General features: G+C 38.5%; 1 long non-coding RNA gene across 2 annotated transcripts in view; it reads left to right on the plus strand.

Annotated features, from left to right (window-relative positions):
* Positions 1-17,367, plus strand: part of LOC140736876 (uncharacterized) — a 106,634-nt gene extending 89,267 nt beyond the window's left edge. The window contains exons 5-6 of one of the 2 annotated variants that reach the window (XR_012101016.1): positions 5,352-5,455; positions 15,533-17,367. This is a non-coding gene — a long non-coding RNA (uncharacterized lncRNA). Of the gene's footprint in view, positions 1-5,351; positions 5,456-5,560; positions 7,210-15,532 lie in introns of those variants that run through there. The other variant, XR_012101017.1, reaches the window with a different exon arrangement.
* Positions 17,368-21,074: the final 3,707 nt, after the last annotated feature.

Below are 21,074 nucleotides of genomic sequence, written 5' to 3' on the forward strand. Positions count from 1 at the left end.
CCCAATGACCAGACCACCACAGCTGTCCATGCCAATGGATTCCATCGATTCACCACCCTCTGGCTAAAGAGAGAAAGATCACTGAACAAGGAAAGGAATCGGTATTGGTACTGCAATGACACCCTCTGAGATGACACAGTTTGATTGACACGAAGTTTGACAAAAAAATTCCCTCTTTTTGATGGCTATTTAAATCTATATATTAAATAAGAGAGTGAATAGTTTCACGAGTTATCCAGTGATGTGCTGTACTTTCAGGATCAGTATGTTTCTAAGAAACCAAACCAGAAGGAGTTGGAAATAATAGATCAGATAACATCTGCAAAGACAGAAAGAGTTAATGTTTCAGATCATTGACCTTTTATCAGAACGAGGCCCAGTAAGTTTGCTACTGAATGGTGGGATAGGTTTGAAGGGCTGAATAGCTGATTCCTGTTCCTAGATTCAAAACTGCTGTCTTTCTGTGCTTACAAAAAAAGAGTTCAAAGGTCAGATATTCTGCCCTAATGATCACAACTAAGAAGAGCAAGCCCAAAAGGGGTCTTTGAACCCCTATTCTACCTGTTCTCTCATTCACCTAAATTGATTTCACTTACTGTTCAACCTGTGACTTAATGAATTAATATCTAAGGAATGACATGTCAGTAATATGTGATTCCCAGAGATGACTATGGGAAAAACATTAAACTCCTATGATCTGGGGTGCTGCTAGGGAGATGAATAAAACTGGTATAGTCATCATACAATCTTCTCTCCGACAAAGAATTTGTCAGCAAAGAATTTCCTAAGGCACCGTGAGGACTAGTTAATTCACATGATCCCTTTATGTAAGACTGCCTGAGGACTACAATGATTAAATATGTCAAAATCGTAAGCTATAATGTCCCTCTGCAACAACCTCAAAGGGGGAGAGCATGGAGAAGAGAGGAGAAAAATCTAAGTGTTTACAGGTTACAGTCCATGAATAATGGTGGTGGGCTCTTAGTTGTGAAAGTTCAACATTTATTCGTACAAAATATTTGGCTGTTTCTTTCAAATGAAAAAAAGCAAGCATTGTCTTTGGTCTTTCACCTTTTGGTTTACCCGACCTTCCATGAAATAAGTATAGTTCTTTGTATGATTAATAATGGTTTGTTATGTGAGATGTAATGATGGGTTACAAGAGGGAAAGTTCAACATTGCCGCATTTGCAACTAGGTAGCACATAAGAAAGAAGTGCAAACTTGAGATAGATCGACATACTTTCTTTTTGAATTGCTCCTTCCAGCTGGGTTTTGAAACTCCTGCATTTACTTTAACCAGTATTCATTGATTGATATAATACCCCAGGCTTGCTCATTGGAAAACCTCTCAATAAATGTCTGCCACTCTCAAGAATTGATCACTGATTAGACCGAGGTTCTTTGGTGTGGTTACCCTACCATAGCCCTTTTACAGTGCTTCGCCAGTTCATGACATCATTGTATCTATGACCACAGGGTTATAAAAGTACCTCAGGGATGATGAAGTTACAGACACATGCTACCAAAGCACTAACTGACTTACTGGACCAACATCATAGAGTGTAGACAATAATTATAAGCCTCCCTTGCATCGATTGAATAGGTTGAGACACTGTAATTACTCTTGCTTCCCCTTAAACAGTCCAATTAATATTCTTTAATTAGCTTGACATGCTACAGAGAAGCCAGTCAGAGTGCTTACATTGCAGCAATTTTGAGCCTCACTCATAATTTGTGTTGAGATAATAGACAATAGACAGTAGGTGCAGGAGTAGGCCATTCGGCCCTTCTAGCCAGCACCACCATTCACTGTGATCATGGCTGATCATACACAATCTGTACCCCGTTCCTGCCCTCTCCCTATATCCCTTGACCCCGCTATCTATAAGAGCTCTATCTAACTCTCTCTTGAATGCATCCAGAGACTTGGCCTCCACTGCCTTCTGGGGCAGAGCATTCCACATATCCACCACTCTCTGGGTGAAAAAGTTATTCCACATCTCTGTTCTAAATGGCCTACCCCTTAATCTTTGGTAGCACTTGCCTATTTTATGTGTGTCATTCTTAGCAATCAACCAGCTTTATTGCACTGTCCTTCTATGTCACACGGTAGTACACAGTCAGCAAGCAGGCCATAGGCAGTAGAAACTAAAGCCCCACCTATAGACCACCCTGAGGGGCTTCTACTGCTGAAACTTTTAAAGGATTTTTCCATTGCTTGTAATGCAAGAGATTCTGCAGATGCTGGAAAACCAGAGCAACGCACCTGGAGGAACTCAGCAGGTTGGACAGCATCTACAGAGGAGAATAAGCATCGACATTTTGGTCTGAGACGCTTCATCAGGACTGGAAAGGAAGGGGGAAGAAGCCAGAATAAGTAGGTAGGGAGATAAGGAAGGGGTGTGAGCTGGAAAGTGATAGGTGAAGCCAGGTGTGGGGGTGGGGAAGGTGGATGAGTAAGAGTGGGTGGTCAAAAGCTGGCAGGTGATAGGTGAAGCCAAGTGGGGGGGAGGGAAGGTGGATGAGTGAGGGGAGGAGGGTGGGTGGTCAAAAGCTGGCAGGTGATAGGTAGCTGAAGAAGAAGAAACCTGATAGGAAAAGAAATATGTTGTTCCTTGTTTAGAGATATCTCTAGACAATTGGAGATGATAGAGAAAACATTTCGATGATTAAAAATTGAAAATACTTTCACTTCAAACCACAATTGACTTACATAAACTGACTAAAACATTAAAATTAATTTAACTGAAGCAACAGAAAACAGCAGAAGTCTGTTATGCCATTCGAGCATGATGGTAGGAGTCAGGCTGATGGTCCGGATTAAAAGCCAAGTTGAATCCAGGGGCAAATCTGGAAGTCGGGAGCGAGCCGAATGCAAATCGCAAGGAGACCAATAAGCCAGCCATAACCACATCTGCCTCTCCAATCTCTCCACGTAAATCAAGTCTCTCTTTCTGGAAACATTCTAATAAATCTTTACTGCACCCTCCTCTAGACTTGGTTAACCTGCCAGTAGTGTTATAGCCAGAATTCAATACAACTGTGAGAACAGATCCAGCTGCCCATGTCTTTATTCTCTAGAGTTAACTAGGATGAGAAGTGACTCATTGAAACATGCAGAATTGTTAAGGAGTTAGTCAGGTTAGATGAGAAGAAGCTATCTTTAGTGTAGAAAAATTGGTAATAAAAAGGACAAAAGGACACATTTGGCAGAAAAACAAAGACAACATGGGGAAAAAGTGAAAACAGATTCAACAGCAACTTACAAATTAGAATTAAATATAGCCCGACCCTCTTTACAGAGGTTGATAAATCTATGTTGTCAGTAAGTCACAAAACTTTAAATTACTCCTAAAATAACCATATCCCCACAGTATTGGAATGAATGGGGTTCATAAGGGCCAATTAATATTAACATTAATTTATTTTCTTGCTCTGACTAGTTCAAATGGTACAGAATTAAGATGTCCCAAGCTCAATGGTTGGTTTTAATGAACTTGAAATATCAGTAGATGTAATATTGTTACATGAGTATCACTGCAGAAGTACCTAACCTTAATGTATTCTTAAGAGGAAATGGTGTCTGATTACTGCGAGGTAGTTACAAGGTTCAGTGCCTGGTCAATTGCTGTTCATTTTGTATATAAACGATATATGTATGGTTTCTCAGACATTATATTATTTGCATGATTTGAGAGGAACACATATATATATGAGAGGAATACATATATTTCAAAAACAAAGGATAAGATCAAATGTAAAAAATCATTGTATTTCAGTCAGAGGGGTGAATCTATGGAACAGTTGTAGTGAGAATTTAAAACATGCACCACAGTTAATAAGTTTAAAAATTATTTTAAAATAATTTAATGAACAAATATAAAATACATGATTTTAAATGAATGGGAGTGATGTAAATAAATGATAAAACACGAGGAAATCTGCAGATGCTGGAAATTCAAACAATACACACAAAATGCTGGTGGAACACAGCAGGCCAGGCAGCATCTATAAGGAGAAGCACTGTTGGCATTTCGGGCCGAGACCCTTCGTCAGGACTAACTGAAAGTAAGAGATTTGAAAGTAGTGGGGGGAGGGGGAAATGCGAAATTATAGGAGAAGACCGGAGACGGTGGGATGAAGACAAGAGCTGGAAAGGTGATTGGCACAAGTGATACAGAGCTGAATTTACTAAACTAAATTCAACTAAATTTAGTTGTTTGCCTGTTCTCCATCTCCCTCTGGTGCTTCCCCCCACCTTTCTTTCTCCCGAGGCCTCCCGTCCCATGATCCTTTCCCTTCTCCAGCTCTGTATCACTTTCGCCAATCACCTTTCCAGCTCTCAGCTTCACCTCACCCCCTCCGGTCTTCTCCTATCATTTCGCAGTTCCCCTTCCCCCACTACTTTCAAATCTCTTACTATCTTTCCTTTCGGTTAGTCCTGACGAAGGGTCTCGGCCCGAAACGTCGACAGTGCTTCTCCTTATAGATGATGTCTGGCCTGCTGTGTTCCACCAGCAATTTGTGTGTGTTGTTTAAATAAATGATACTTGGAATTGGATTTTGTGTTAAAAGATTATGAAATTTTTTGTTTTTGATGTGATGAATCACGCCAAATATGTTTTTGTATAAGTAAGAGGGGCAGGCGTAATAAGCTGTCGCTTCAGCCTACACCCTTTCGGTCTGTTTTAAAGATTTTTTTATTATTTAATTTTGTCTTCCGACATCATTGTTATGAAATCATCATTGAAAATGATGCATTTTGTTATGTTTGTACAGACGAAAATAAAATTTCATTCATTCATAATCAGGATGTTTTTCAAGACTTTACTCTTTTGAATGTAATAATATTTATGGGAGCTTGTTCATATGGACAAGTGTCCATGAGTTCGGTTTTTGTAACTTGAAGAGACCTTGTAAATATTATTATTTTAAAATATGTACTGTATATGTAAAATATTTAACTTCTGGGTAATACTTACATCTCTGGAGAAAAGGGCAGAAGAATAGCTAACCAACAGTTAATCTGGGCAAATGCACAATGGGCTAAAGGAGCCTTTCCTGTGCTATGATTCCTTTGCACCAATAAGACATTATATTGGACGGTGCCAATCATCTGTGTGGTTTCTCAAAGTCGGATTGCCAAATCTACACTCTCCTTTTGCTGGAGGTGGCTGCCAGTTCAACTGAGTTTGCCAAAATTAATTTCTTTAAAGTTTCGTGCCACTAACTGTACAAGAAAGTTTCCAAGTTATCAGCATATAGGAGCCACATTTATAGTTGTAAGAGTTCTGTGATCCCATTTCCATTCAGAGATGAATTATGGTGATGCTTTTCTATATTTTGCAGATAGATTTCTCCATGATGATAGGTCCAGGATACAGGAATAAAACTTTCTATACTGACGGAACAGTCCGGTTTTGAAGAGATCTTCCATCTTGTGCCTCTGAAAAGTAATTTCTTTTTTAATCCTTTTGAAATCTGCATGTTTTACTTCAGTGACCAACATGTATGTACAATTCTTCTCAATTTTTTATATTTATATGTCTGCATTTCAGGCATGTTCAAGTTGCAGGAGCACAAGTTTGAAATGGAACAGAAGATGCCATGATCTACACCAGTCTGACAATAGTTTTCTCTCACCTTGGATTGGGGGGAAAAAATGCTTACGCCTTGCAAAGGAGAAAATGATCATTTGCAAGTAGCCTGAATCAGCTTCATTTTTTAGATTATTGGCAGGTCCCATTTTGGCTCTAGATATAAGCCCAGAGTTTCCCATGGACTGCAAGATACTGCTTGCTGTGGCTGGCTGGGTTCCTGGCAGAGTGATTTGATTTATTAATGTGAAAATCACATTGCCAGGGATTACCAACTTGTCACCAGCTAATGCTGACAACACCTCGCTGAAGAAAATGCATCTTACTATCAGGGAGAAATGAATTGTGGATTTTTCCCCCACATTTTTAACAATTAAGGAACTATAGACCACAAAAAAAAAGGCTGAAGGTGTATCTGGTTTGCCATCTACCTTCCTGATGGCAACGTAGCAGACAAATTGTGCTTTGAGACATTAAGGGTGAAGAGCCTCTCTAATATTTAGGATATCCTTGAAGTTTGAAAGATTGTGCTCAAACAAGGAGTCATTCAATATTAGGAAATAGTGTAAAATGCATAGCAACATTTGGTGATCTATTGAACCGAAGGTTCACCACCTGGGGTCCATGGACCCCTTGCTTAATGGTATTGGTCCATGGCATAAAAAAAATGTTGGGAACCCCTGCAGTGAACATAACTCCTGAGTACTGTTTCCTTTGATGTTAATGAAAATAAAAATCAGGGAACAGCTGACAGGGTCAATATCAGGAATTTTCCCCGATGCCCCAACAGACCACAATCAGCTAACTTCTATATAGCATTTTCAATGTGGGTGTTCATACTATTAACTATTAAATAAAATTTTCCACCAAGGCAGATAAGTAAATAAAGGGGCAGATTGTGAAAACATTTTTTTTCAAAGAATTAGATTTTACAAAGCACTTTAAGAGGGTTTAGTAGGGAAATTATAAAACATTAAGGCTTTGACAAATAAAGGCATATTGTTTTTCCAATGTTAGTTTTACCTTAGACCAATCAATAGTCAAAATGGAGCTCACACTGTGTCCTTCCTGTATGCCTTACCTTTAGCTGGTTAATTGGGTGGTCGGTAAGGAACAAGCCCTAGGTTAAGATTATCCCAATTTTCCATAAGAATGGTTTTATTCTAATAACTTTAAACTTAATGTTTTTTTCAAGTGGCCGGTATATCAATGTGAAAGGATTATTTATAGAATCGGTTGATCCTAAGCTTGTTCATGACCTTAATGAGATTCAGGATTGCTCACTGCAACAATATCATCCTGAAAGATATTGAAAGTCAAGAAATCTGGAAATCTGAAACAAAACTACAAAATGTTGGAAATGTTTAAATGGCCAGGCAGCATCTGTGGAAAAAGAAACAGAATTATTGTTTCAGATCAAATGCTCTCAAAATAAAGTATTATTAATATTTTAAGGAAAAAGTGAAAAGATTGGTTTTGCTAATTCACTCCAAAGCCACAACTCACCAACTCACAATGCAAATTTGTCATTCATTTCTTTTAATTTTTCCAACCAGGAAGATTGCAATGTGGGTTCCAGCCTTAAAATGGAATAGAAGCTGAAAAGATAACTTAGGTATTAACTTCTATGTCAAATTGCACAATGTTTGTAATCTAGATCTTGTTCAGAGAGAAAATCAGAGCAGTCAGAATTGATTATGCTGATATAAAATGGAATATCCAAGAGAAAAAAATTCAAGACAAAATATATTCCTCTGTTGCTTGTTTTAAGTCCATCCTCCTTCTTTGTAACCAAAATGTTTGAGACGCTGGGCTACTGTTGAAAGACGAAAAACAAATTCTGCCTTGTCTGCACCAACAGGAGGAGTGAGCCTGTGTCCTTGACATGCCAGCATTTTCTTTGCTGCTCAACTTCAGCTGTTTCAGATTATGAAATGCATGACCATGTGGAGATACTAAGGGAGCCTGCAGGAGGGATTTTGTGTCTGAGCCCTATGCGGTGAAGGACTTAGCTAATTCTGTGAACAGATCTTTGAACGCCTTCATGTTCACAGTGGCTAAGTTCCGCACCTCAGGGGTTGAACTCAAGCGGATTTCCGGACTTCCATTTGCAGTTCATATGTCTGTACAGGCTTATGTCAGTCGGTCCCCAGGTCTTGCTGGTGCTAATTATTTCTCTTGTTCTGGCTGATTCAATGTACTGTTTTCCAGAATGTTTGCATTCAACAGGCTGATTAAAGCAAGATAGAGTTAAGTGGGGTTCTTGGGTCCAAATGAACATATCCCATTGTTTTCTCTCGGAATACTCTCCGCACTTATGCAAAAGCCACAACAGTATCAACTACACGCTTAACCTTAACCAGGCCAGTGGTGACTCACTTAGCACAAATTGTCATGATATTGCACTTCCCTGGAGAATATCATGAAGTCTTCATCATTTATTTGAAGCCTAACCCTGGAGAATATCATGAAGTCTTCATCATTTATTTGAAGCCTAACCCTGGAGAATAGCATGAAGTCTTCTTTATCATTTTTTAAAGCTTAGGTACACTTTTAGATAATTCCAGATTATGGTAGGTAAATAATTCTGCCTACACATAGATCCAGGTTATAGAGTTGAGGTAACAACACAACATCCTCATCTTTGTACACACCTGCCCCACGACCACCTCACCACAGATAACTTGATTTCTTCAGTTTCTTGTTACTCCATTCCAATGCTTGTATTAGCAGTATGTAAAGATATAGAAGTAGATACTACAGATGAAGGAGCAAAAGTGAGAAGTTATTACTTTAGGAATCTCTTACAATATTTTGTGGCAAAAGAGGTGAACTATGGAAGCAGTGTCATTTATTTAAGACTTGAGAAATAAAAATTTTTAAAACTTTTTATTTGAGAACTTTACTCAGAAGTTCCAAGGTATAGAATGTACAGTCAAATAATGCATGAATCAGCAAGGTGTGATCAGATAAAGCCAAGTGGGTATTTTGGTCTATAGATGCAAGAGAAGAGCGCATCAACATGTTAATAATTCTGTATCACCAAGGGCTTGTGAAAGAAATACTTCAGATGAATCTGAAGAAGGCATGAAGGTGTAGACTATTTTGTAAACAGGGAGAAAATTCTGAAATCAAAGGTGCAAAGGGACTTTGGAGTCCATGTGCAGGATTCCCTAAAGGTTCCCCTTCACCTGGTCTCAATGGTAAGGAATGGCAAATGCAATGTTAGCATTCACTTTGAGAGAACGAGAGGATAAAAGCAGGGATGTATTGCTGAGGCTGTTTAAGGCATTAGTTAGATCGCACGGAGTATTGTGAGCAGTTTTAGGCCCTTTATCTATGAAAGGATGTGCCGGCATCAGAGAGGATCCAGAGGAAGGTCACAATAACCCCACCTCCCAGAAAAAAGGTTTAATGTATGAGGAGCGTTTGATGGCTCTGGGCCTGTATTGGCTGGAGTGTAGAAGAATGAGAGGGGATCTTATTGAAATTTATCAAATATTGAAAGGCCTAGATAGAGAGGATGTTTCCTAAAGTGGGGGGCTTTAAAACTAGAGGCAAAACCTCAGAATGGATAGATGCCCCTTTAGAACGGAGGAGGAATTTCTTTAGCTAGAGGGTGGTTAATCTGTGGAATTCATTGCCACAGGTGTCTGTGGAGACCAAGTCATTGGGTATATTTAAAGCAGAGGCTGATTAGAAAGGGTGTCAATGGCTATGGGGTGAAGTCAAGAGAACATGGTTGAGAGGGATAATAAATCAGCCAAATTGGAATGGCGGAGCAGACTTGATAGGCCAAATGGCTTTATTCTGCTCCTACGTCTTCAGGTTTTATTGTCATGTGGAATCATTTCAACTCAGTTTCATTGATGATGATCCAAATTGGAGGGTATGTCAGAAGGTTTATTTGCTTCTGCGTGGGAACATCAGAAGAAAGTTCACAGGCTTACTAATAAAGAAGGGTAATAAAATGCAGGAAGAATACTGTAAGGAGTGAGGTGGGAGGATAATGAGTGATCATATAATCAGCACTACCTTGCAATCAATACAGGAGTGAGGAATAGATGTTAATGAAATCCCTCAGCAACTGGGAACAGAATTGGTATACTGAGAATCAAAAAGATACAGATGCTGAAAATCTGAATAAAACGAAGCAGAAAATGTCCAAAATACTCAACAAGTTAGGCAGTATCTGTGAGAAGAGAAACAGAGTTAAACTGAGCCATTGAACATTTCAAAGATTGATGAGTAAATGTGGAGATCAGGAAAGGCCAATCGGATATTTTAGAGTGCAGTAAGGAAGGAAAGAATGTAAGAAGCATTTTAATGATTCCACATCAACAACGGCTAGTGGAAGGATTAACTGAGTTCTGATGAAGCATCTGCAATCTGAAATTTTTGCTCTATTTCCTCGCTGTGCATGGATTTTAGACTCTGGAACTATGAGAGGAAAATAGTCCTAGCAATGAAGTGAAAATGCAAGAAATCGACAGCAGAGACTAGAGATAAAGTCATATTAAGGGAGGAATCATTGGGTCTGAGCAGGGAGATTTGATACAATGTTCACTGAAGCGATAAGATCGGAAGGAATATGAAGTATCAGCTATTAAAGATGATATTTAATAAAGAGTAGGAATGACCATTGACATGGAATGGAAGCAGAGAACAGAGTGAAGACGTCAGCTGCAACAGTACGTGGAGTGACTGTCAAAAATGAGGGCAACGTTAGTACCATTAGGGCTAGTCAAGGGATTTTATGAGAATTTTTATTTCAATTCCTGGGATGCAATTTAAAAAAAAATCTCTTTAAGTCAATTCATTGGATCTGGCTCCAAAGGGTCTGGAAAACTTCTCTTCGAGTATTAACAGAGATATCAAGTAAAGCAGAAGTAGTCAAACTAAATCTATGGAAAAATAATAATGTAATTGAAGAAGGAATGATCCAAGCTCACACAACATTCTGTGCCATAAAATATTTTAAAGGTTTCTTTCCAGTTTAAGAACGGGGCTTATTTGAAACAGCTTTTCACACAGAAAATTGATACTTAGGTGCTAATCCTACATAACCATGCAAACAGTTACTGTGCGTCAGTTAAGGTACAATACACTTCAGGAACTTCTAACAAATCTAACCTTTCAAAGCCAATGTTATGTTTACTATTAAAGGGACCTGCTAAACAAAAAGCTAAAGGTTTTTAAAATTCAGACGAAGGAGATGAGAGGAACAACTGATCAATACACAGTTGTTTGGTTTTGTTTGTTAGAATTATCAATGCACTTAATTTTTATTATTATGAAGTATATATAACATGGAAGCACATTGATTCCAATAGGTCCATCCAGTGTTGTTCTACTTTCTTCTTATAGCTGTTTGCTTATATGTAAAAATGTGAATTGGGAATACAAAATTAAATTATCACATCTAATACTTGAGAGCTTCCCAGTAAAAGGATTGGCTTTATTCCCACAAACAGCCTTTCAATTCCTGGAGACCATGAAAAACTATTTGTTTCTGCCATAGACGTCTGTATTTAAAATAATTTATTTGTTGCTTGTGAACTAACTGTCAAAATATTAAATGCTGTACTGAAAAAGGGTATAGTTTTCAAAGTTTACATCTCTGTCCAATACCAAAAAATGTAGCAAAACGATGTAAAATATTAAAGAAGCCGTGCTAATGGAAATATCGATGTCCCATTTGGTCTTTCTACTTCTGTTTTCAAAATGTTGGGTATGGAAGTAAAATGTTTTGTTTTGCACTTTCCTTTCTGTGGGACAAGTTGGGGTCACAGGACGTTGCTACTGGAGAAACTAGAGACAAGTTACCATTGAATCGGTCTGTGCTGAACATTCCAGCCTAGGGGCATCAAGGCATGGTTAACACATTTCACCCAAAGGAAGAGTCACCCTGAAGCTCAAAAACTTACTTTACATTTGATGCAAAAAGTTATGCCTGGGATGCCATTGGTATTTTTCGATTGATAGGATGTTGGAGTCGCTACGTAGACTCACTCAGTGCCCTTAAAAGTTGCCTAAGCCATTACTTACTTCTAAAAGTAGAGATTTCTTCAATCCATGACTGAGTGCCCCTTTAAAAATATATTTAAGACCAGTTTCTCTAATTTGTTTTTATCTGTGTGTGCTATGTTTTATTTGAATTGTGCAAGTATTAAACCTAATAAAATGTTAACTGTCAGAAATGTGGCAACAAAGAATGACTGAACAACCCCGACAATTTATGCAGCTAATATTTATAGCATTTTACAACCTTTAGTGCTATTCATCGGAATACGTTTCCTCCTGAAATCCCTGTATATATGGGTCCACACACTAATGTATTCTCCTCAAGGACAATACATTTCAGGGAGGGTTTGTACCTCCGAAAACGGGCATGAGAAGCACTAAAGTGTTTATCACTGGAAGACCACATTAGGTTGCTTATTCCTGCTATAAAATAAGACAAAAATGTTAACATCTTTTTAAACTAAAGTTTTGTCTTACCTAATAACTTAAATACCTTTCTCTGACAATATATATGACAATAGAATTTTCCTAGTGTGTATGAGAATTTATACTAAGAATTAATACATCCTAGTTGGTCAAATTGCTACTAGTTATTTTATGGTCAGTCGTACCATTGCAACCTGTTCTACTTCAGAACGACTAATTTGCTCTTGAAATTGCCTTATGCAAATTATCACTTTTAATTTATTAGCTTATCTGTTTAAGTAGCAGTTAGAAATGTAAAATATTATTGCACCTTAGGATGATGTGTCATTGAGGTTGGAGTAAATGTGGAGAGACACTGAAGCCTGTACTGCTTCAGGTAAAACAGAAGGGTGATTATTTTAAGGAATGGTACTTTCTGAAATTGCTTAAGAAACAATGCAATTTTTTGACTCAACGGCTTTATATGAATTAATCTGAGTAGTTGTATGGTGCTGAATGTTTTAAATGGACAGGAAGGTGAACTGTATTAGTTTTAATCCACATGAACTTTCAGAGTGGCAAAAAAAAACCCCACAATAACATCACCATTTTCTAGTCTGAATCAAGCAATTGCAGAACCTTACATGTTATCAAAACATTTCTTGACTAGAAAGAAGGACTAGCTCTTCTTTCATAACATTGAAGAAAAAAAGATATGATAAAGATTAATGTTGAACATGAATTGCTTTGACTAAGTTATTTTCAATACTTCTTTTTTTAAATTTTTTTATTAGTTTTTCAAAACATTTTACAAAATTAAAAACCCCAAATCCCAATGAGGAGCATTAATACAGTGCAAGATTAAGCATACAATAACAATATGCTACAAAGGAAGAGAATTTAACAAAAAAGCACCTAAATTAAAGACAAGTGAGCTTAGTGTCCTCCCCAAGCCCCACAACACAAGAAAACAACAACAACTCCAGACCAACCACCACACAGTATAAAGAGTATAAGTCCAGACAGTCAAACTCCCAGACTGTGAATACACTTAGTAACAGAGGATAATAATACGTTATTTTCAATACTTTGTTCAAATGTACGACCCTATGGATTAGTGTAATCAGCTTAAGTCCTTTCAGTGTTGGCCTTTGTGAAAGCTGGTTTCTTCATTCTACTTCTCCCATCTTCCACTCTACCCTCCTATCACATCCCTTTTTCTTCAGCCCTTAACTTTACCACCTATCATCTCCTGGCTCCTCACTTCATATTCCCCTCCCCCCCAACTTTCCCCCGTTCACTCACTTCCCCCTTCTCCCGGCTTTTTCCAATCACCTTCCAGCTTCCAACCCCTCCCACAAGCTTCTTATTCTGGTTTCTTCCCCCTTCCTTTCCAGGCCTGATGAAGGGTCTCAGCCCAAAATGTCGACTGTTTATTCCTCTCCGATGGAACTCCATTGGAGTTCCGAGGACTCCAATGGAATCCTCCGATTCTCCGAGGATCGAAGAATTCCTCTTCGATTCTCTGCATCTGAGAACCGAGATGCAGTTCTCAGATGCAGAACTGACCTGCTGAGTTCCTCCGGCAATTTTGTGTATGTTACTCTGGATTTCCAGCATCTGCAGAATCTCTTGTGCTTACGGTGCCACTGAGGAGTATATCTACTGAAAGAGAATTCCCTAAAGAATTCTAACTTTGATGAACTTTCTTGGACATTGTTTCCATCTCTGGCCAACCCTTACCAAACCATACAGCTACTAATATCACCAATAATGTTTGTTTTACCTACTGCTGTTAGTAAGTTAATAGCATCCTGATTAATAAATGACTCTAATAGGTTAATGATCATTCAGATTAATCTAATTTTAATTGTTCAGAGGTATTGTCATATAATGAGTGACAAATGAAGGCAAGATCAGAGTGGGTGATGCATTCCTGAAACTGCACCACAGTATTGAATAGCCAATCACATATTATGCAGCATTGGCTTACAGATAACTGTTCATCACCTAATGATGTTAGGGTAGAGTTGTGGATGAATCTCCAAAATACTTCCAAGTTTTTCCATTCCATCAAGCCTTTATTTATCAATTAAGGATGTTATTCTGGTCCTGGTTTAAAGAAGACACAGCTCCTCTGGTTGTGTTGATAATCAATGGCTTGAATATACCTAGGTTACCAACAAAAACAATGTCGGCAACTGGAAGATCTGGGCTCAACCTCCTGTGCCTACTGAGCTGATAACAGTTGATATCGTCTGCACTGGCTCAGTTCAGCAGGAACAGGAGTTGTTCCCCTTTGACAACCTGAGAATGACCTTTCTGCTTTGGAAGTTTAAGAAGAACTACGCAAGCTTAACTCAATGGAAGGAGTTCTTGGTCTCTTGTCTTTAGTAGAGTGATTCTTCTTTTTTGGTTGCCCTTACCACTCCTGATATCTGCCCACAAAGTACCAAAATAATACATTTCCATCTGTGCTAATGTTGATTCAAAGCTGTAACCTTGCTCATAAGATTTAATAGTTTTATATTTCAACTACCCATGAGTGCAATGGCAATGAAATGCATATTTCTAACAGTTTATTCAGCATTATGGTACAGTATACTGGAAGTCAGCCTTTATATACCATAAATCTATAAGATCGGATTTACCATATAGAGTTTCACAAATGGTAAGTTAGCAATCGCAACAAAGAATTGGAAGACAATCATGCAAAACGGGGAAGGAGGCAATGCCATAGCAATCCTTGCAGATCTTTAGAGGTTACAAGCTCAGCATTTTAACCACCGATGGTTTATTCAAAGGTGACATATTAACAATGAGAACTACAAAGCATTCACTGTGTTCTAAATGCAATTACACTACTCTTGATTGTTCTCAAGTAGCAAATATTAGAAATAATTTTCAAAGAATTTAATGTTCTTATTAAAATTTTACACTTTTAAAACCAGTTGTGGTGATCAAATATCAACAACAACCTGCAAACATTTGAGCTAATACTTTGTTAAATAACCTGAGGGGACAAAATTCCCTATGTAGATCCATTTTTATAAATAGAATTGCATGGCTTTCTTCTTTCTCTCATTTGGTTGTTCTTTTAAAGATGTTGTTAGATTATTTAAGGAACCAAGGCTAAAACTTAACATGACGTCATTAAGAAGTGGGAAAGGCTAAAAATCAGACTGTATATTGAGCTCTTGATATGAGATGGATATTTTTCCAAATCGCACTGTCCCTGGTGATCTCTGTCGCATAACTGGAACCACAATCATGTTCTCTAGTTTGATATACTCTAAACTACTAATGGTATTTAGCTGTCAAGTTAGACCAAAGGTTATCTTAAAATTCTCTCATGCTATTGCGAGGTGGGAATTGTCTCACGGAGAAACACTTTTCCTCCTGAATTTATGAAGGATCATGTGCTGTACTATTCTATGTTCTATGTTCTATCATTGACTGATGACACAAAGGCAACAGTGTAGTTTTCATTCTGTTTTCTGTCAGCAGGACGATGATGTAACTGGTGACTCCTTTAAAAGGCAACTTCTGGAAAAGAGACACTGCTGGGTCATTTTCATCCTGTTCTTTATTTCTATTCATATGCAGTGACTTCTTTTTTGGACAGTTGGCTCAGGTTTAGAGAGACCAAGAGGAGCCATACTGATCAGCTCCATAACCTTCAGTGTGAATCAATAAGTCTGATTCATTTGATCTTTTCAATAAAGCTCAAAGGGAAAAAAAAACATGTTAAGTGCCATTGTTACTATTTTGTACACATTGTCTGCTTTGTTGCAATGTTCAAGGAACAGAAGCTGCCAATTCACATCATACACTTCCCTACGTTCCCTTCCATCCATAACATACTACACATTATGCAAAATGGAAGATTCCAGCAGAAGAATTTTAGACTAGAAGACACAGGAGCAGAATTAGGCCATTTGGTTCATTGAGTCTGCTCCACCATTCCATCATGACTGATTCATTATCCCTCTCAACCCCATTCTCCTACCTTTTCCCCATAACCTTTGACTCCCTGAATAATCAAGAATCTATCAGCCTCTCCCTTACATATAACTAATCACTTGGCCTGCACAGCAGTCTGTGGCAATGAATTCCATAGATCCACAACTCTCTGGCTAAAGAATTTTTTCAGTGGATGGGTTCAGACTATTGCATTATAATGGCTCAGACATTGCAGTGTAATGTTAGAGTATATTTAGAAGGCAGGAGATTGGGGCTGAGAGGAAAAATGGATCAGCCATGATGAAATGGTAGAGCAAATTCGATGGGCCTAATGGCCTAATCTGCTCCTCTATCTCATATCTTATGGTCTTATAATTTTGTAACAGCTATACATTTGTATGGCCCTTTCAACTATTGAGTAATGTAAAAGAAACCTAGAATGTTCTTCCCACCTGGAGACAATCAGCCTGTAGACTCTACAGTGTAGATGTCAGCTGATGGCATTTGCAATTTTCTAGGAGTACTAAAAGAAGCAAGGAAAATAGTGCCTGAGTTTTGACAGGGTTCAGCTGCCAGTAAATCTATAGAAAAATACAGTATTGGGACTTTGGATTCAGTTCACAATAGGTGGCAGTACTGCCTGAAGGCCAGAAATTTTGTTTAATTTAACCAAGGCTTCAAATGTAATGGTCCCATTGGATCCAGTAGTGGTAATGTTCAATAAATCTGTGAAATTAATGTCAATTTACAGGATTCAGCAAATATTTCTCAAAATAAATTAGAATTGTTGGAATATCGTTACTTAATAAATACTACTTGGACAAAAATATTTGTAACTGTACAGTATGTAGCAATAGCTTAGTTTATTTTCCAACTGCCTTTGATGACTTCTCTGCTTTTTAAGATTAGCTTAAGTCTGTTGAGAAGTTGAATATGTTACTACAAGTTATTCCAATAAATCATGCATAGTAGACATCGGTACTCTTGGGCAGATCAAGGGCAGGAAGTCTCAGTGTGCAGCTCAGGGCAATTTGTACAACATGACTGCAAACGCTGATGTGTGCATCACTGATGAAGTTTCCTGTCAACTTAAACACTCATATCTCTCATATTTCCTTGTGAAGAAATGGAGGCTATTCAGCCTATCTAATTACTGCCAGGTATCAAAACAATCCACTCAGTTGCATTCTCCCAGGTGCTTTCCTGCAAGCTCTTCACCCTCACAGTGTCTTTCACCCCGATTCCTCAGTCACACGCCCACATCAGGGGCAGTGTAGAGCAGCCAATTAATTCACTAAAAAGCCCGTCATAGGGATGTAAGAAAAAACCAAAACAGATGAGGGAAATCCCCAAAGTTAAAGGCTGAATGTGCAGACTCCACATAGACAGAGGAGACAAGAAGTGGAGGGTTTAGTTCTGGGTAGCTAAACCCAACCTCTAAGGAGACCACAACCTTGTTGTGGTTTGGAGGCTTGCGTGCCTCAATGGCCCGGAGAGCTGTGTTGGGCTTTACGCGTTGGCTCCTGGTAGGGTCACGCATGCCAAACTGGTCAAAGGGTAGAGGCCAGTCCTCCAGGTTCGGAGGTTCAGCTCAGGGCTAACGACCCCGAGTGGTAAAACAAAATAGCTACAGAAACAGCGATGAAGGATCCTTCTACACCACATGACTGACAGTAGTGAAAACCAAGAGGAAGCTACTGACATGATGAAGGAAGCCCTGAACACCGCCAGAGATGGACCTTCACTGCTGCCCTAAATGCCAGTGGCATAACAGGCAGCAAGTGAATAAGCTAAACACAATGAAAGTATCCTGATCTTGGGAATAGTGTGGAGAGTGAAAACATTGTCCCTCTATTTCCATAGGATTGCGTCAGCAAGCAGCTTTAGACAAAGTGAGAACCCCATAACTATGGAAGGAGATGAATAGAATGAAAGGTTAATTCAGAGGAACTGAGAAACAACTTGGTAAACAGACAAACACCAGGAAACGTTTACTCATAAAAATGTAATTAACATCTTGGGGCCAGGATTCCTGAACATGAATAGCTACTTTCCTTCTGCAGTTATCTCTGTGATCTCGACATTAGTCTCAGTGGTGACTCCAAAAGGAAAAGCTTTCGCTTAGCTCTATTCTTTTCAAGAGTCCTGAGAACCTACAAACTGCCAGTTATTGGTTCTCATTTTGAAGTTTCCGATCCAAGTGGCTCTGCAAAAAGCAATATACTTCAGATATGACTTGATTTATTTGCTGCTTTGCTCAGTAAGTATACTATTGAAAGAAAATGGAGGCCTATGTGGTGGGGAAGGGTTAAAGAGTCAGCGCAACGTTATAGGCCAAAGGACCTTTACTGTTCGATGTTCTATGTTCTATTAGAACTTTGCACAAATTAGCATCTTTCTGGGTTTGTCCCATCATATTTCATAAAAATTAAAAATAAGATGACAGAACAACAGAATTCAATCTCTTCTTGAATTAACCTTTTAAGAAGCCAAACTCACCACTAGCCCATTCACTAACTTAACTTTGCCGAAAGGAGCAGTGGAAATAAAGATGCTTTTCTGAATTTTCTTTGCAACTGGTAGGAATCTTGAACCGTAAAATCATAAAGCTGTCCTTTATAAGCATTTAATCACTTTGTTACATGCTGTGCCTGATGGAAGTCAATGGCTCCTCCCACTCCCACCGATGTGCAAAGGCTTCAGACACAAACAGAACCTCGAACTCTTCACAGCACATTATGTTTGAAAATTATTCTCATTCTTCAATAATCTGCCTCTGTAACAGCTGGCTAGCCATCCTTTAGCTCAGCTGGAGTGGTAGAAACAACACTGGGTGCTGCCGAGGAAATCAAGTCAAGCTGGAAGTGGTTAGAAACATGCAGCTGCAGTCTGGTTAACCCAGCTGACACTGAAGCTACTGGCCCTGGTAGAACAGGGGCTTGAAATCATCTACTTATTAATTATCTACTTATTGTATATTGGCAGATTGCTGATGGGAAAAGCAGTCTCCGTGGAATGACGTTCTCCTCACACTACGTCTAAGCATTTCTCGAGTTTTTGTATCATCCTGTTGCCACTTAGTAATTGGAGAAACATCTTTGCTTACTTGTGAAAGAAAAAATAAATCTAACTCCAGTATTGTTCCAGTTAGCAGTCAATATGCTGCAATCAAGGATATCTGTAGATCAGTACATTCTTTAAATGGCTGATTATAAAGCAAACTTTCTGATCATATCCTTCTGTTCAAGCAGTAGTGAAGTATGGTTGTTTTGTTAGCTGGTATTTGTATAATTGCCTCACACTCTCTGTGGGCTAGTAAACCCTTAAAGTAAATACCAGGTTTCTCATTTATCTAATTTCACAGCAATTTCATTTTCTTGGCATTTCAGCTTTTACATATGGATGCTTAAAGCTCCTGTTCTAATCACTGGGTTGTTGTAACTGAAGATCACTGACTAACTGCCTCACCCATGCCAGCCATATCATATCCCTTGTTAGATTCATTAAACATAACCAATTATACATAGTTGTACAAACATACACTATCTTGTACAACAAAAATAGCCTTGATAGAGCAGCAGTGCTTCATATTCAATATTTGGAGTGTACTATGTTTGTGAGTGCATGCTTGTGTATGTTTTTGTGCTTGTGTGATTGTGTGTATAAATGTGGAAGTTTCTGTGTATCTATGTGTATGTCTGTGACTGTGTATCCATGTCTGTATTTCTGTGCATACAGTATGTCTATGTGTATGTTTGTGTGTTCCCACATTTATTTCCAAGTTTGTGATATGTGTGTGGGAAAATGTGTATGTTTTGTGAATGTGACTGCATCCGTGATTCTGTATATGTGTCCATATCTAGGTTGAGGTGTGTGTGTGTGTGGGGGGGTAAGATCTGGGACAAAATTTCGCAAGATTGTTTTCAGACCTCATACTAATCTGAAGGTGACTTCTGCGCCAAGATTGGACGTGAGCTATGGAAATCCGGAAGCCAGTTGAATGGATTTGACTCACCAATTGCAACTCAACTAAACCAATTAGTTCTGATTTCAAATTTCACAGCTCCATGCAATGCAGGATTGTGATCCTCCAGTGTGGCAATGGGAACTACACTGGAGATGTGTAAGATGGATACAGAGCAATACTCTGCCTTCATTTATTAAAGGTCTCACTAGAATTACTGCTGGTTTCTCAGGAAGAGACTGTAGGTCAAAAGCATTCCAATAACCAGTTAGTCATTTCCGAGGCTTGAATGTATCTCTTCTGAAGCCATGTTAGAAATAATAGAATTTTAATTGTTATTTACTGTACAATATATTACCATTGATTACCACATCTGCCACTATTGCTTCCCAAAGGTTGGCTTGCATGTTTACAGCTGTATGTCAGCAAAATGGATAGAATAGTCATTAAAGGACTGAAGTCAAATATGAGGTCACAGATCGGCATATGGCATATTTCACATTTTATATGATCTCAGTGAACTGGACAGGTTCTAATGCATATTCCCTTGAGTATGAAACACTATGTACTACACAGAATCAAATAAAGGGATGAATAATTTCTTAAATCTTTTCTCTGGAGGTTAGCATTAAATTTGAATTTAGAATTCTATTCCTGCTCTGTTTTGGAAAATGCAGTTGCTTCAATCACAGACTAAGTTATTAACCAAAATACTGAAACCCTGGGGTCATTTTGACCAACACAAGAATGTGGTTTGTCATTTATTTTAAGGACGAATACTCAACTATTTTGATCTGTTCTGGACATATGTTTGATTTTTTTTTTCCCTCTCTGCTAAATGTGGGCAAATTAGCAATTACAAACTACCCCTGTTACAAACCTTGGGCTGACTCACATTGACAGAGCCGACTTCCATGTTTTTTCTTCTTCATTCTTTGGTCACGTTGATCACTGGCTGTCCAGCATTTATTGCCCATCCACAGATCACCCGAACAAGGTAATTGAAGGCCTTTCTGAGCCGCTTGTATAAAGAGTGATCTACTGAGGTAGTCTGCTGCACCACTTCTTAGAAGTTAACAGACTGCAAAGTCATTATTCAAGGGTCATTTAGGATGGACA

Source organism: Hemitrygon akajei, chromosome 12 (genome assembly GCF_048418815.1).
Source record: "Hemitrygon akajei chromosome 12, sHemAka1.3, whole genome shotgun sequence".
NCBI lineage: Eukaryota > Metazoa > Chordata > Chondrichthyes > Myliobatiformes > Dasyatidae > Hemitrygon > Hemitrygon akajei.